General features: G+C 42.3%; 1 long non-coding RNA gene across 1 annotated transcript; it reads right to left on the minus strand.

Moving 5' to 3' along the window:
* Positions 1–4013: 4013 nt before the first annotated feature.
* On the minus strand, positions 4014–7111 carry LOC108519774 (uncharacterized). Its single transcript, XR_001882731.1, has 3 exons — positions 6855–7111; positions 4558–4654; positions 4014–4263 (listed from the first exon to the last, which is right to left on the minus strand). It is a non-coding gene; the product is annotated as an uncharacterized LOC108519774 (long non-coding RNA).
* Positions 7112–18741: the final 11630 nt, after the last annotated feature.

Here is an 18741-nt window from a genome sequence, read left to right on the forward strand (position 1 = left end):
TATTATATATAATAATCACTATATATAATAATATATAAATAATTATATATATAATAATCACTATAATAATAATGATAATAATTCCACTATAATGAAAATTATGAAATGAATTCACAAGAATGAAAGTGTTTATGAAATGCAGGCAGGATACCTGGGGGAGAGCAGCTGGTCCTGAAAGCACTTAGCATTGCTCCAAAATTCACCATTCCTTCTTTGTTATCATCACATTTCTTTTATTTAAATGTAAGTAACATACTATAAAATTCACACATTGAAAGCACACAAGTCAGTGGTTTTAATATATTCACAAAATTGTGAAACTATCACTTCCATCGAATTCCAGAATATTTTCATCACCCCAAAAAGGATTCCATTAGGAGTCATTCCCCATTCCTTCCAGCCTTTGACAACTACAAATCTACCTCTTGTCTCTACAGAACTGCCTCTTCTTCCTCTTCTCTGCCCTAACCCTTGCTGTCCTCCTGAGCCTGGGTAAGCAGGGGCCATGCCCTCTCTAATGCTCTCGCCCTGCGTAGGGACACTAGCCCTCCCCAGAGTGCAACAGACGGAAGGCCAGTAAACACCACTCTATTAAAAGTTCAGATATACACATGGGAATTCAACACTGTCATGCAAAACTAAGGAATCTGCCTTACAGAACATGTAGCTTGCTCTGTGAGACCCACCCCTTCTAATAGTCCCTTCCTTCTTGAGGTGAGTCCCATCTGAGCACCCACCTCCAGCTTCCCTCCCTGACATTTAGAGCCAAGACCACAGGACCAGTGGAACCGGTGTGAGGAGAGTGGGGCAGGGCCAGGAAGCACCCCTTCCTCTGCTAATGCACGCAAAGGAAGTCTGGTGCTGCCTTTAATTTTTCCACTAAGGAACTTGGAGAAGGCATTGTGTCGTGGCTGGGGCTCTGGCTGCTTTCACCACGCTTATTATCTGTTTTTTTTTCTCACCAGCCTTATCTCTTGCAGGATGCTGTTTTGTCCTTTTTCCAGGGACATTAAATGTAAGTGTAAAAGCTGTGGTTCTCTGTGAAAATGACCACAGATGATTTTCCTTGCAATTTGTATAGGCCACATTTTCCTGACCAGCTGGGGAAGACATTGCACATTTGATGGTGATAACGTTTGGCCTTTTTGTTTTATGTGCCATGGTGCATTCTCTCTGGTAGCCTCAGAAGTTACAAGACCTTACCTCACTCTTCAGGAACAAACTACAGCAATTATTCATCTCCCCATATTTCCCAGACTCCTGATCCACTGCTAAGTGAAGATAGGGAGGAGCCATCACATCACATTGATAGAATAGACGCGGAGGGGACTTGGTGAAGTGTTAGGAGGGGCACTGACCAGAAGTCAGGGTATCTGGGTTTGGGTTTAACCTCCTTGGTTCTCAGTCCTCTCATGGATAAAGTGAGAGTTGGAATAGAAAGAGATCACAGCAGGTCCTTCTAGATTTCATTCCACAGTTTCTCTAAATTAGTAAGGTGAAAATAAGGTCTCACTATTTAGGAGATTCTGGTCTCAGGGTCCTTGAGGGAAGAGAAAGAAAAGGGACAGGAAGGGAAAGGGACAAGAGGAGGTGAGAAAGGATAGAAGGGAAGGAAGGGGAGAAGAACTGGGGGCACAGGAAAAGAAGTGGGGATCCAGGGAAGGAGGGGAGGGAAATGGAGGGGATGAGAGGAGAAGAAAGAAGGGAAGGAAACAGGAGAGGAGGGGAGTAGAGGAGAGGAAACAGAAGTAGGAGGGGCCAGGAGGAGAGAAGAATGGTAAATTAGTAAGACTTCTTTAGAAAGAAGATGGGAAGTTCACAGGTTCTACAGACTGGGGAAAAAATATAAATAAATAAATAAATAAATAAATAAATAAATAAAAAAGAAAGAAAGAAAGAATATGGGAAGAACAGAACTAACATTTCTTTTTTCTTCTTCTTTTTTTTCTTCTTTTGAGACAGTGTCTTTCTCTTCACCCAGGCTGAACTGCAGTGGCACAATCACAGCTCACAGCCTCAACCTCCCAGGCCAAGCAATCCTCCTGCGTCAGCCTCCTGAGTAGCTGGGACGACAGGCATGTGCCACCATGCCCAGCTAATTTTGTATTTCTTTAAATTCTTGGTAGAGATGAAATTTTGTTATGTTGCCCAGGCTAGAACTAACATTTCTGATGTCCTACTAAATGTCATTTCTCAAAATACTTTGAAGGTAGGTAACAATATTGTTCTTTTACTAACAAGGAAATGATTCCCCCTCCCTGCCTCTGAATGAACATTACGTTCTCCCTCAAGTGATTTTTGTGCACTTGGGCAGGTTTTAAGATAAGCTAGGCTAAGTGATTTGCTCCAGGTATTAACACTAGTTAATCATGATGCTGAAATTCAGACTCAGGTCTATCTAGCCCTGAGACCTGTGTTCTTTTCACTCTACTAAGCTGAGAAAAGAAAACACAAAGAAAAGTGAGAAAGGGTTTCATACTGGATACCTCTCCATGCATTTAACCAAAAATAGGCCAAGAAACCCTCTTAATGAAATCCATCCTCCAAAAAAAAAAAAAGAGAGAAAAGTAGTCTGAGTTAGGTAAAACCAATTCAGCTCAAGGGAACAGAGTCGAGATAGTCTCACAGGCATTTCTAGGACAGCAGACCTTTTCCATAATGAACGCTGCTCCCTCCACAATGACACAGCAGTAACTCTCAGTGCCTTACTCTTTAATAGTGATCTAGATTTAATAAGAATGCCTTGCAACTTATAGCATATTCGCAGTCTTTAAAACACTTTCACATTCATGATTCCTTTTGACTTCTAATAATAATATTATTAATAATAATAATTTAGGAACTGAAACAAAGATTTTAGAGTCAGACCTCAGTTTAATCACCACTCTTGCCACTTAGGAGCTCTGTGACCTTAGGCTGGTTAAGAAGAGCCTCAGTCTTCTCTCCTATAAGATGGGGATAATAAAAATGCCTACCTCGTAGGGTTGTAATGAGTATCCAAAGAGATAGAGCATGTTAAGTGTTGCCCAGCACATAGTCGTGTTCAAGAAATGTTAGCCAGTATTATTTACATATATGTAAAACACATATATGTCAGAAAACTTATCTGACATTTGAAAATAGCCAGAAAATATTACTGATTATTGGATCTTCTTTCAGTGCAGTATTGGGCTTAATTTTCTACTGACTTTGCACTCCATAGGTGCAGAGGTTAACTTAAAAATTTTTGTCTGGTAAAGATGCAAATAATTTCTGTGCAATAGAGCCAGTAAGCACAAAGATTACTTTATTGTCCTGTTGGACACCAACCAGTTTTCACTCATCAATCTTATAACATTTTTAAATTAAATTTTATACACGCATAATCTCATTTTTGAATCAGTTTTAACATCTTAACGTTCACCTCAATAAATACAATCTTTGACATGTATTCATATTCTATTTTCCTGAGAGATATGATTTTAACCTTTTGAAATTACACTTAATAACATTGAACCAACCTAAATGCCCATCAATGATAGACTGGATAAAGAAAATGTGGTACATATATACCATGGAATACTGTGCAGCCATAAGAAAAAATGAGATCATGTCCTTTGCAGGGACATGGATGAAGCTGGAAGCCGTCATTCTCAGCAAACTAACACAGGAACAGGGAATCAAACACAGCATGTTCTCACTCATAAGTGGGAGTTGAACAATAAGAACATATGGACACAGGGAGGGGAATAACACACACCAGGGCCTGTCGGGTGGTTGGGGGCGAGGGGAGGGAACTTAGAGGATGGGTCAATAGGTGCAGCAAACCACCATGGCACACGGATATCTATGTAATAAACCTGCACGTTCTGCACATGTATCCTGGTTTTTTTTTTTTTTTTTGAAGAAATAAAGAAAAAAACAGAAAGAAAAGAAAATTACACTTAACATCAGACAGCTAATATGGGTAGGCCTGCCCCATTTACTCGAGGGACTGAAACACAAAGAGATTTTTGACTTGCCCAGAGCTAGAAGCAGAATTCAGTTATCTCAAATTCTAGTCCAATATCTTTGTTCTATCTTATGCCTCTGACCAAACAATATCCAAAAATACAATAACAACAATAAAGAATGTAATCCGGAAGGATATAAGGCAGTACTCTTCTGGCAGGCTTGAACAGTTTCCAGGCTCTCTTCACAGCCATCATTCAAAGAGGAATGTGAGGAACATCATTTGAAACTGATTTCCAAATGTTCTGCTTCTCTAAATGCATTTTTCAAACCCTTAGAGGAAAAGGGAACCCTCTTTAAAAACAACGATTTAAAAAAAGGGTGAGGTAGGGATGGTAGTTCACTAACCTGATTAATAGGAAATCAAAACTATTCTATGTAAAATCAATTAAATCCATTAATACATTGATTAGGTAGATGGAAACTGAGTTATATCTACCTTGGAATTTAAGCAGACCAGGGTCTCTAAAAACTTGTTATTCTCTTTTCTCGGCATGAGAGGAAAGTAAGGTTTCAGAACTGAAAGAGTAATTAAGAAGGAGCCCTGTGTCCAAGGACTGAACTCACTGTTGTGCTCTGGATGGGACATGTGCTCAGACCCCGGTGGCCGAAGCTGTTGTAGAAGATGGCAGAAGCAGCCAGCAGAGCTCTGGGCCCACCACGCCTGTGGAGGATGGAACCGGGGTTAGTTTAAAGTAAGCGGTGCCTGAATCGTGAAAGGAGCCACCTTTACACTTATTATCACTGCAGGCTTATGAAAATCATAACATAAGTGAAAGGTTTTTTGTATTGAAAAAATTCCACCCACATTGTGCTTTGGCCCCTCATTTTTAAAATATTTTCATCTCTAAATTCCCCGGGTTTCCTCCGACGTCTCCAGCTGCTCCTCTGCTGATTGCTCGTCCATGATTCCTCAGTGTCTGAGTGTCTGATTCAGACACTTCTTGGCCCTATCTTTTTCCCTACTATCTGGTTTAAATGTCATCCATATGCTCATGTTTCCTAACTTTTATCTGCAGCCTCAACCTCTTGTCTGAACTCCGAACTAATATATCCAGTTGCATATGTCAAATCTTCTCTTGAATGTCAAAGATCAACTTAATATGTTCAAAACAGAATTTGTGATTTTTATCTCTTATCCCTGCAAAGGCCAAGTTCTACCTTAGGGTCTTTGCACAGTCCCTGGGCCTGGAACACTGTTCCCCCAGTCATTTCATGGATAGCTCCTCTTGGTCATTCAGATCTCAGTTCAAATATCACTTCCTTCTGAGCTGTGCCTGGCCCCCATCTGAAGTGGCCCATCCCTTTCCCGGGGCCACCACCAGTTATTCTGGTAATTATGCACATAAACTGGAAACTTCTCCATAACCTCAGATTTATCACAATACAGAATTCTGTGGCTTAAGTGTTTATCTATTTATTGTTAATCTCCCTGCCCTGCCACCACAGCCCTACCGCCCAATGCATGGAAAATGAGCCTCGAGGGAACTGGGACTCATCTGTCTTAGTCATTGCTGTTTCTCCAACATACAGGCACTCAGATTTTTATTGAGTGCGTATTTGCATATGTGAATGCATCTCTGGGGGTCTGTCTTCCTACAAAACCTGAGGGTAATTATCACAGAAAGCATGCATGGTAACTGGGAAAGATGAACATACTAATTCCAGCATGACCTTGAATTTTTAAATTGATTTGGAGAATAGTAAATGCCATTGGGATGCCAAAGAGGGCAAGAGATGTTGGTGCAGGCAACAGGTGTTGTAAACAAAGAGAGGAATCCCAACAATAATCCCTAAATGTCCAGAAAACTTTGGGGACTGATGAGGAAGAATCATTTTTTTTTTTTTGCCAAGGAAAGAGATTATGGAGAAATTTTATCATCTACTGTCACATCACTATCATGTCATAAAATAAAGGACATTTAGCTTCCAAAAAGTAGAAAACCTATGAACCTCACTTTTTAAAAAAATTGAATAAACTCTGCTTTATGAAAACTCCCTATATTGACTTACATCTCTCATGGCTGGACGGTCCTTTGGAAACATTGTCCTAACACTGTGAGGAACCACTGACTTAAGTGACTGACTCTAGTCGAGGAGCAATCACTGGCAACTTTCTCAAGCCTTCACTTCTCAGTATGTCTATGGACAATTAAAGCTCTGTGACAAATATTCACTACTAGGGTATTGTAATGTTTAGATGACCTCAGAAACCCAGCATTGAGATATTACTTAGAATTTTCCCCGTATATCAACCAATTACAAGGCCAGGCATACAAAAAAAAAAGGTGTTTTAAATGAATACATGTGTGTTTTTGTGTGTGTGCGCGTAGTGTATGCATATGATGCCTTAAGGAAGAAACTGACAGATCAACAGAGTTTTGTTTTGTTTTGTTTTTTTTTGAGACGGAGTCTTGCTCTGTCACCCAGGCTGGAGTGCAGTGGCGCGATCTCGAATCACTGCAAGCTCCGCCTCCTGAGTTTATGCCATTCCCCTGCCTCAGCCTCCCCAGTAGCTGGCACTACAGGCGCCCGCCCTCTCGCCCGGCCAGTTTTTTGTATTTTTTAGTAGAGACGGGGTTTCACCGGGTTAGCCAGGATGGTCTCAATCTCCTGACCTCATGATCTGCCCGCCTCGGCCTCCCAAAGTGCTGGGATTACAGGCTTGAGCCACCGCGCCCGGCCCAGATCAATAGAGTTTTAAAATGTTTAAAAGACCAGTAACTGAAACTAATGGCCAAGACATCTAGTATCATGGTTATGTTACATAGAACACAATGTAGAATTTCCTTTCATTTAACTGTAAGTTGTTTTAAAAATATGTATTTTTAAAAGTGTAAGATAAAAATGTGTCCAGAATTTACTCCTTCTGGTGGGTTCTTGGTCTCGCTGACTTCAAGAATGAAGCTGCAGAGCCTCGCAGTGAGTGTTACAGCTCTTAGAGATGGTGTGTCAGGACTTTGTTGCTTCAGGTGTTCATCTGTGTCTGGAGTTTCTTCCTGCCGGTGGGTTCGAGGTCTGGGTGACTTCAGGAGTGAGGCCGCAGACCTTCCCAGTGACTGTTACAGTTCTTAAAAGGTGGTGAGTCTGGAGTTGTTTGTTCCTCCCGGTGGGTTCGTGGTCTCGCTGACTTCAGTAATGAAGGTGCAGACCCTCGCAGTGAGTGTTACAGTTCATACAAGCAGTGCTGACGCAAAGAGTGAGCAGCAGCAACACTTACTATGAAGAAACAAAGAACAAAACTACCAAAGCATGTTACTGCTGGAGCGCGGTTGACCAGCTTTTAGTCCCTTATTTGGCCCCGCCCACATCCTGCTGATTGGTCCATTTTACAGAGTGCTGATTGGTCCATTTTACTGAGTACTGATTGGTGCATTTTTACAGAGTGCTGATTGGTGCATTTTTACAGAGTGCTGATTGGTGCATTTACAATCCTTTAGCTAGACACAAAAGTTCTTCAAGTCCCCACCTGACCCAGAAGTCCAGCTGATTTCACCTCTCAAAAAGATACAAATAACAGAGACAATTGAAAAAAATGTTTAATTTACTGGGGAAACTAAGAAACAAAACCAAAGGAGGCAGATGATATCAAGCGTTATTCACATTTACTGCTGAACCAATGTATTCAGGAATAACACCCACATGACAGGAGAATATATGTTGAAAATGGAAATGTGAATAATTTCCTTAGATGACTTACTTCATTTGCAAAGAGGAAAATCTGCTCCCAGAGAATATGCAAAATGCAAGCAACAGTGATGGTAAACAAAGTTTTAAAGGGAGAAGGAGAGGAAGATTCTGGGCCATAGAGGCATTCACCAGACAGCATCTGAAAGAAGTAGAGGTGGCCGGGACCTGTGTCACAGCCCATTAGATGCCATTTTAAGAGATTAATAATTCAGGACCCGGGTAGCACAGGGTGACTGCAGTCATACGTATAAGCAAATAACAATAAGGACTAAGTGTTTGGTCCTTCTATGGACTTATTGGTTCCTGGATGGCAGTAAACACTGTCTTCAGTGTCTGGCTCACTAGATAAAGAAGAGTAATAAGAGCAATCATACTGGTTCCAATTTGGAACTCCAGCTCTGCAGGGGCATCCACACCCACCTCAAGTCAAAAGTAAGAAAACTCAATTAGCAGCTGTTCTCCCTCCCCCTTCTGAGGAGGGAAGAGAGTGGAGTTTTCTCCCACACACTCTCTAAGCCATGGGGGAGTCTCCCGATCTTCTGAACAGCAGTCAGGAAATGAGGCTGTTCAGGAAGCTGGTACTGTGAACCACAAGTCTTCTGAAGAGCTTCGGTGGAAAATAATACTAGTGGATTAAATTCCTAGTAGAAGTTACTAGTAGATTTAAATTCCTCATACAACCAAAGTTGTTATTTGTACTTCTAATAGATGTTATCATTTTTTACATAAATACTGTACAATGTCTGTGAGTTACAATCAGATTCAAAACCTAATGTTTTGATGCAATAAGCAGTCATATCTTTTCCTGGTTCTCAGGACAAGCAAAGGAAGTGGGTATGAAACTTCCCTGACCAGAGAATGTCTGCTCAACATGTTCTTCCTGGAAACACCTTGAAAATAAAATGGCTCCCAGACCCTCCAGTTTCCCTTGGTTGGGGAAGTCAGAGCTGATCATGGGCTTAAATCTTGTGTGTTATTGGGGATATATCACCTAGCTGAAGAAAATACACCTAATGACACTGATTTGTCTGAATGTTCATAAAGAGATTGCAAAGACTCCAGACATTTTTGCCTCAAGACTCAGCTGAACTCATATTAGTCTTGCATTTATAGGGAGAGCCTCTGCCAAGAGGTAAGGATAGCAGGAGAGAGGAGTTGGGAGACCTGTATTCAGTCCTGCCTGTACCAGGAGGCAGCCGCGTGTTGACTGTGATCATGCCATGTCACTTAACTTCTCTGAACTTTAATTTTCTTAGCTTGATAATTAGAATATCTATGATCTTTATAGTCTTCTGTAGATCCAAAAGAATATGATTTGATGTGTATAACTAAGTCTGGGTGGCTGGACAGAAAGTTTGAATAGGTCAATTGCCCAACAATAGACTGTTTATTTCATTCAGTTGTTGAAATGACCAATATAACTAGGTTTTTTAAAAATAAAGAAAGAAAGAAAGATAAAAACCCTGACTAGCTATTTGCAGCAACCTTAACTACTTACTGGCTTGACTATGAAATAGCCCTTTTGATTGCTTAAAATTAAAAACAGTTAAAATAGCTTTTAAAAAATAAGAATAACCACCCTTTGATCAATTGAACATTTCAACAACTGATCAATTGATCCCTGTCACCTAATCTGGCCTTATTTATGAGTGTCTTGAGACACATATCCCATAGGGTTACTCTGTAAACTCTCTTCCCTTGGTGTCTACAGCACAACTTTTCGCTGCCTCCTGGATACTTTTTCTTATTCTATTTACAACTCCTCTTTCTCTGTCCATTTCCTAAATGTTCGTTCCTTGGCGTTCCCTCTCAGATGTTTTCCTCTCTCGCTGTATCTGCCCTCCTCGGATGATTTCACCCTCTCCTATAATAGTATGCTGGCAAATGTTTAACAAGCAGCGCTTCCACGGTAAAGAAAAGCCCTGACTTGTAGTGTTTGCTGATTTCTGTGGTGTAAATACTCTCACTATGGCCAATATCAATCTCCCAGTCATTGTGGAGTTGGGAGGAGAGGCATGTAACTGATCCTTAACAGCTGAATGAACCAGCTCTAGCACAACACTGCATCCCTCACTTCTAAGACCACCCACATGCTGATCCACTGACCTTTTCTCTCTCCTTCCCTCACTGCAGACTTATATCCACTTGAATGTCATACTTCCACAACATCATCAAGGGTAAAATGGACACACGATCTTCCTTTAAATTTTTCCCTGTATTCCCTGTTTACCAAGGTAACTGTGGACAGGAGTGAGTGACCCAGCCTTTGGGAAATTTTGACTTATTTTGAGCTATTTTAGACTATTTTGTGATTGTATCTTTTGAGCGATGGAACAAGACTATCTGCTGGTAAATAGGGACAGAGTTTTTACCTGCAGAGAAATAGATGTTTCTGCTGTCAATTATCCTGTGAAGTGGTTTCTCTGGGACAAGGAATGGGAGGTGAGAAGCGATTTGAACTGGAAGAGAGAAAGATCTACCACCTGAGACCAGCTGAGTCTGAGTGACACGGAGAGCCTAGAGTCATCCTATTGGCAGAGTAGCTACTGCTGTCACATGAAGGCAGTGAATAGTAATGGCAGGTATCTAATCGAGCAGCAACATGGAAGTTAAAAAGTCCAGGCAAAAAAAAAAGGGGGCCAATTTCTAGAGATGCCAAACTGAGACAGCACTTGTGAACCTGGTCAGTTTTTAGAGGGCACATCCTATTTCCAAGGCTGGTGTGGTGATCCACAGGTGGCGGTCATCCTCAGCCAGCTGATCCTACAGGGTAAGAATCTCAGGAGGGTTTCAATAGCAGCAGCAGCAACAGCAGCAGCAAGATGAGAAGGCTAGAGAAGAAGAACCCAATGGAACTTGTCTGTAGCTCAACTGAGAGGCATTCTAAGACACTCTCAGAAACAACTGATGGGATAGTGACAGTACCTGATTTCTAGCAGTGCAGGCTCTATAATATAATAATTTAGGTATACCAATGAAGAATATGTTATAGTCACAGGCTAGAGGGGCCAGAGTATTTCCTTGCATTACACTTATTTCCATCTATGTTAGGTCATCTACCCAGATGCCTAAACCCCAAAACGAAGAGTCATTTTGTCTTCTCTGACCTACCACATACAATCAGTCACAAAGGCCTGCCAGTTCTATCTCCCAACTTTTTCTTGAATCCATCAGACTGTAGACATGAAGAGAAAAGATGCTCTCATACTTACAGTCATCCCTTCAGTTCAGGCCCTTGTCTTTTCTCACTTGGATTTATTTGAGAGCTTCCCAACTAGTCTCCCTGACTTCTGTCTTGCTCCCTCCAATCAGTCCATCCACTGTATTGCTGCAGAGGGATCTTCAAACAAAAACCTGTTCAAGTTACTCCTTTGTTAAAGTCCTTCAGGATAAAACCCAGACTCCTTGGAGTGGCCTATGAGGTTCTTCATGGTCCACCTATTACCTTCCTTTCTAGGCTCATCCCACACTACACTCCTGCGTCCAGTGCATAGAGTCCTCTAGATAGGGGAGGATGCCTTGACCATTTTCCTGCCTTCTTTCCCAAACTCATGATGTGGTTTTAAATGCACATGCCTTTCTCCCATTATACACTCTCTTCTGGTTTTCCTCTGACTTCTCTGGTTGTTCCTTCTCATCATCATCTTCCTCTGCTCATACTTGAAATGTTGATTTTCCCCAGAGTTCTCTTCTCAGCCCTCTCTTCTGTCTTCCTGGAAAAGGTCAGCCGTTCCTGGGGCTTCTGTTTCTAACTAATGCTGAGTTTTCTTAAATCTTTGCCTCTAGATCAGACTGCTCTTCTCAACACCTCCACAGAATGCTCTTAGCTATCTTAAACTCCATATGTCTGAAGTTTATTAGACTCCTACCTCCAGATGCATTCTCCCTCCTATATCTTCTGTCTCAGTTTATGTCTCTGTTTGAAAGTTGTAGCAATTACCTATTGCTGCCTGACAAACCACCCCTAATCAGTAGCTTAATACAACAGCCATTTATTATTGCTCACAAGCCTATGGGCCAGTGGGGCATTTCTGCTGACCTGAGCCAGATTCAGCTGATCTTGACTGGGCTTTCTCACATGTCTGGAACCTCTGTTGGGACAACTGGGATGCCTGGGTCCATATGGTCTCTTATCCTCCAACAGGCTAGCCTAGGTTTATTCACATGGCAGATGGACAGACTTCCAAGAGAGAAAGCGGAAACCATTCAATGCCTCTTGGGGCAGAGGATCATAATTAAAACACCATATCATTTCCACTGCATCCTCTTGGCCAGAAGTCACACAGCCAGCCCATGTTCAAGGGATGGAGAAATATACACCACCTCTTAATGGAAGTAGATGCAAAGTTACATTTTAAGGAGTGTGGATAGAGAGAGGGGTGGAGAAATGTGATCCTTTTTGCAATCTGCCGCGGAAGTAATCCTAGATATCTCCACAATGATAATGTGGTGGTGATGGTGATGATGATGATGGTGACAGCTAATGTTTACCAAGTACCTAGCACATATACTGCACTGAAAAATGTCAAGGGAAAGGTAGATTCTGCATTATGTTTACAGTTATGTATTAAACTCACTTTTTATTTTCTTTATATTGGTTTCTGTTGAGGCCTCTCTTTGGCTTATCTTATTACTCTGTCCTCATGTGGCCCTTCCTCTGTACGTGTGCAAAAAGAGATCGATCTCCGGTGTCTCTTCCTCTTCTTACAAGAACACCAGTCCTAATGGATAAGAGCTCCACCCTTATGACCTCATTAACCTTAATTACCTCTTAAAGGCCCTCTCTCCAAATACAGTCACTCTTGGGATTCGGTCTTCACGATTGGGGCAAGGAGTGGGCATACACACAATTCAGTCCATAACAACTACACAAACACTAGAATGGCTAAAATGAATTTAAAAACCAACATCATATGTTGCAAACTGGGACAACTGGAATTCTCATAAACTGATGCTGGGACTTTAGTCCAATCACTTTGTAAAAACTGTTGAGCTGAATCCAATAAGGCTGAATATATGCTTAGCCTTTGAGATTCTACTCACAGATATTTTATCCAAAGGAAATATACACACCAAAAGACATACACGAGAATATTCACCACAGCACGATTCATAATGGCCTTAAATAGGAAAGAATTCAAATGTTGATACATAATGGGAGGAATAAATAAGTTACAGATATCCATACAACGGGATATCATACAACCATGAGACTGAACACACTATGGTTAAAGCTCACAAACATCATGCTGACAGAAGCCAGACACAAAAGAGTACATAGTTTAAACTTTCACTTAAATAATATTCAAAAACAGGCAAAACAAATCCATAGTGTTAGAAGTCAGGCCAGTGGTCAACCTTGGAGAGGGAAGTAGTGGCTGGAAGGAAACAGCAGGGGGCTTCCGGGATGCTGGGTGTGTTATGATCTGGCTTCTGGCTACACAGCTATATTCAGCTCATGAAAATTTATCAAGCTGAATACTTACACATGCATGTTTCTGCATGTATTTTACACTTCAATAAAAAGTTTTCTTTAAAAATTTTTCTGAAAACTCCATATCATCCTAGAATAAAGTCCCAAAACTTCAGCAAGGCCTGAGGTTTTATGACCTGGCCCCAGGTCAACTTTTCCAGTCCCATCCCTACGACTCCTGGCCTAACCTCCAGCCAAAACAAGTCATCACCCATATCCACAGTCCATCGTGCTCTTTCATGCTTCCAACTTCATTTGCTTGGTTAACTCTGTTTTCAACTTTAAACGTCAACTCAGGCTTTATTCTCCATCAGGAAGTTTTCCCTAACCCCACTCAACCCAGGCTGAGTTACAAGTCCCTCCTAGGTCCTCCCTTAACATTTTATGTGTACTTATTACCCTTAGTACATTACACTGTCATTTTTGGTTTATGAATCCATCTTTGCTGCTGGACTGTGAGTGTGATGAGGGCAAGAATTGTGTCCTTTGTCTCTGTATATACAGCATCTAGTGCAGTGCCTAGGACAGAGCAAATGCACAATGAACAACAGATGAATGAGTAAAGGGATTAATGGATTTTAGTTTACAGTTTTGATTTTGGTACACAAAATTTTTCTTTAGTCATTCTAGCAAGAAAAAAGTGCTTTTTTTTTTTACATTGAAACTTCATCTGGCAGCACAGACTATATACCATGCCCAAAATTTAGTTTGCAATGAGTGCTTTGTTCTCCGCGAACATTAATATCAGAGAAACCAAATGCATGTTTCTTAAAATATGTAATAGCAATATTGCCCATTCCCTAAAGACTATCCGACTGTACAAAATAATTGCATTCCTCTGGAATACGGGTGAAGTGTTAATGTTCTTGGTTGGCTGGAGAATCAACAAATTCCTCTAACATCTAGATTGGCAACCTTTCTTGGTGTATCTGCCAGAAATTCCTCAGATATCCTCGTCTAAGATTTATGGACTGAGAGGTTTATGATATTTCAGAGCGTAGAATCGGCTATTGTTTTACATACAGGTTGACAATAGCCATATTCCACGCAAGTTCCAACATACTTCAGCCAGGCAAAATGCAAAGTAGTGACCATAACTACTTCTCGGCAATGTTTATTCCTACTTCTAATTTTGGCCTTTTAGTACGGCTCCGTAACAGTCAAAACGGTTTTAATAGTAGGAGGCAGGATGATAAAGTTATGGCCATGATGATGATTCTTGATAAATAAAGGTACACTATGTGCCACAGAACAAGCGCAGATATGAAACTTTACCTCAGACTGCTTATCAATCAAACAGTTAAGGCAAAGGTAAAACAGTAGCGCTATAACTTTCAAACATGTGTATAATCTGGATATTGAACTGGGTATAGTAAGCCCACCTTCAGAACTGTTGCTCAAGCCCACCTCGCTGTGGACACTTCCGACTCACTCGACCCCAAGAACGGGCCCCAGGCTTATTTGTAAGGGCCCCGACTCCACCCATCCTCTTGATCTACAGCTGATTGGACCAGACATACACACATGACTAAAATTGAGCCAATTATATTCTCTCTATTTGGAATTGAGCCGCACATGCTCCAAAGGAGAGGACCTGCGGGACTATCTGGGCAGCCGTTTGGGGTGAAAGAGTGAAGCAGAGAAAAGTGGTCAGCAGGGAGAAAGTAGAGGCACGGGAAACCACCGTGGTGTAATAGCAGGGTGGCAGGAAGAGAGATCAGTTCCTGACAGCTTTCCTGTTTCTCATTCCAATCCCTTTGGCGACATCTGATATGTTCTCTGGCCAACTCTGGCCTCCTTTTTATGTTTACGCTGGTGTGGGTGGTTTTCCAAGGTCCCAGGCCTAGGACACATGCACTCTGGTGTTCAGGCAGGAGGACTGTCTTCGATTCTTGATGTCACGTCGGCGGAGGGGAGGGCTGGACTGCAGGAGGCATCGCACTGCAGCAACTGGTAGCCACGGCCAGGGGCTTACTGGAGTTTTAGCTCTACCGCTGGGGGCTTGGGAGCTGTTGGTTAGTGGGGGTGTTAATTTTGTTCTTTAAAAAAGGAAGCATGACACTGTGAGTGATGACATTTGAACGTCAACAATACAACATTAAGCCTGTGGAAAGTTTTAATTATGATAGCTAACACAGGAAATTGCATTTATCTATGGAAACTAAATTTAGAAGCCTGGACAGATTGACAGGATCCCTCCTAAGTCCATGTGAATAGCCCTTGCCAGGTGCTAGGAAGTAACAGCAGTAGCAGGGGCTGGCTAGTCCAGGCGATCTTCAAAAGTCCTATTTTCCAGGTTGGGGAGAATGAACAATTTCTGAAAGAACCCCATTTTCAAGGCTGTTCCTATTCTCTCCCTGCTTTGTGTCCATAAACAAGGAAAGGGTGCGGTCATGACTTGAATTTGTTCTGAGCAGTGTTTGTGTATCCAAGGCCAGAGGCAGGACCCAGTGGGAAAGGGAAGTGTGGGAATGAGTGAGGGAAAGCTCTCGGGCTCCTTCCCCTCCTTACCCTCCATCATCCCCCCCAACGTTCTTAAGGTTCCCTCTTTCCCACGGTGTTCCCTCTACCCACTTCAAATCTCAGTGGCATGAAAACTGGGGGCATCAGAGGCAAGGGAGTGACAGTGGTTTTGTGTAGCAAGGACATTGGAGTTGGCCAGAGGTAGGTAAAGCCCTGGCACTATCACCAGCACCACTCTCTGACCCAGACAAGAGGGTCCTCTGCCCTGGGCTGTGACCTCTAAAGGGCCCTGGCCCTCCTCAAGGCTCACTCCACCCCGTGAAGAGTCCACCAGAGCCCACAGATACCCCTCAAGACCACGTTCCAGGTCCTGAGACTCCAGAATTCCCTGTGCAAGCGGCCCTGCGCCTGTTTCCAGGGCCTGTATGGGCCTCTTTTGGGGTCTGTCCTCCCAAGGATGTGTATGCCCTCGAGTTCTGGGTGCCCTAGGGATAGCCGTTTACAGACAGTATGAAGAAGACGTGGACGGCACACACTGGAGTATCCATATTTGAATTTCAAAGGTGGGAAGAGAAGGGCACCAGGCCAGGGGCTAAGGTCTGATTCTCCATGGTGTACTGCCTCTTTCTGGCTCAGACCATGGAGTCTGAACATTCTAAATTTGAATCTGGGCTTCCTGGTTATCACGAAGGTTTATTTGTCAAAGTAGGAGGACAGAACATGTCTAACTGTTAGCCTGATATATAACTTTTGCATATTTATTCAAATGGAATATGAACAAATATTCCATTTATTCATGGAATATTTGGGGAGCTTGGGACAAGAGTACAAATAGGCTCTAACATTTGGGGAGCTTGGGGCAAGAGTACACATAGAGTCTATTTGTAGCTCCAAGCTCCCCAAATTTTAGAGGCAGGCCGTGCCATCACTTCAACACTGTTTGACTTTAGCTAAGTATTTCAGGCCTCTGAGACTCAGTTTCCTCATCTGCAAAATAAGGGCACTAACAGTAATAGATATTGTGAGAAATTAAAGTGTAATAAGTTGTAATTATTGTTGTGTGCAATAAGTAACTTGGGTAAGTTACTTAATCTCCTTAGTGCCTCAGTTTTCTCATCTGTGTAATGGAAGGACAGTAGTAGTACCTGTCTCTAAGGATTGTTCTCAATGAATGTATGTAAGGGCCTTTGAACAGTGTCTGGCACATAGTAAATCCTATGGAAATGTTCGTTGTTGTTATTGTCCGATACCCACGGCCACTACTATCACCTGGCTGATTGGATTAAAGGAAACAGCATATGTAGCATGTAGGTCACAGCGAGGCACACCTCTGCCACATTTCTGAGCTTATTTGAGATTTGTCTCATACTCCAGACTTATCCTGTGATTACAAAATCCCTACCAGACTTCTTAGGAAGGATGGAGTCTGTTCCTGCTTCCAACTGTGACTGTGTCTTTAGCCAAGTGTAATCTGATGAATACAAACTAAGAGTTCTGTCCTGGGTTAACCCTCATTCTTGTCTGTAAAAGGCTTTCAGATCCACTCAGAAAGGTGCAAAACAAATCTTGCATCCCTGGGCAAAGACATGGTGGTGGCAGAGAGCAAGGAACGGGGGAAGGGATGTTGGCCCATCTCCTGAGAGCCACTGATTGCCACTCCCCACTGTGGAAGAGCTTCTGCAGCCCTGTGCATTGGCAGGCTCTCAGGGCTGGGCTGGGTTTAGGAATTAACTTGAAGTGTTAATTTTGTAAATATCTAGACAGGGTTGATCCTCCACAAGAGGAGAGTTGATCACACAGAAAGACCTAAAAGCCATAGAGAGCTACAACAGTGTTTCCCAACCGCAAGCCCCATTCATTTCTACTACACAACACGACCTCTGTGGATCAGTAGCTTTTTCCTTTGCTCAGCAACTGAACAGCCCATTCCCTGTTTGTTTCAACTTTGCAGGGGATCACCAATGGGGAGCTGAGATACTAGAGCTTTCCATGGAAATGAAAGTTAAGAAGGGCACCAGGGAGGCCATTGGCACACAGGTGAGCATCAAGCCCCCTGATCCCCACCTTCCATAGCATCCTTTTCCCAAGGACCCATTGCAGTCAGGTTCTCCCTATGTCCCTGTGCCCTATGGACACATTTTATTTTAGGAATATTCTCCTCCTTATTCACATTAGGGCACCAGTAAGAGGAGCATACAGTATTATATCTCTTGCAAATATTTTTATTTTAAAAATGCTGAGGAAAGCCCTAAGCCAAAGAAAATTAGAATTTACTTGTGCGATTTCAGACAACAGTCAGAAGTTGGAGAGGATTTTTGTCAGGGTGTGGCCCTGAGGAATGACAGACCCTTTGCAAAGTCCCTGTCATCTCAGAATCCATTTATTCAACCTAAATGTTTTCTTCCAGTGCTTTCATGTATGATGTTAGGGATCTGCGAGTTCATTGGCTTCACCGTGGTTTGGGGCCGGCTGCACAGCCGTTCCCTGGGGCCCATGACCAGTGACCACTAAACTCCTGTGCCATGGTTTCCATTGAAGTTTTTGCTTCAGAGTTCTCTTTTCCTCGTGGCCAAAGCTTCAAGTCCTGTGGACAGTCATAAAATGGTGCCCTGACCACCTTTTACTTGCATTTGGTGGTTTTGACCACATATGTGCACTCATATATCATAAGAATGGTATTATTTTTACATGTAGAAACATGTTAGAGTGAGAAAAAGCAGCACCACAGTGTTGCCAGTGAGGGTACACCTGCTTTGATTGACTTGAGCTGTGCCTTTGTTTTTAAGATCACATTTGATGCGGGATATAAATATATAAGTTGGTTTGTATGCTTTACTGAACAAGCCCAGGAATAAGTTATAAACATCCTTGTGACATTTCTTTCTTTCTTTCTTTTTTTTTTCTTGAGACAAGGCCTCCTTCTGTCACCTGGGCTGGAGTGCAGTGGCTCGAATATGGCTTAATGCAGCCTCAACCTCCTGGGATGGGATCTCATCACGTTGCCCAGCCTGGTCTGCAGTTCCTGAGCTCCTACCACTTTGGCCTCCCAAAGTGCTGGGATTATAGGTGTAAGCCACCACACCCACCCATGACATTTCTTTTTTTTTTTTTTTTTTTTTTTTTTT

The sequence above is a fragment of the Rhinopithecus bieti genome, unplaced genomic scaffold (assembly GCF_001698545.2).
Source record: "Rhinopithecus bieti isolate Rb0 unplaced genomic scaffold, ASM169854v2 scaffold_47995, whole genome shotgun sequence".
Taxonomy (NCBI): Eukaryota; Metazoa; Chordata; class Mammalia; order Primates; family Cercopithecidae; genus Rhinopithecus; species Rhinopithecus bieti.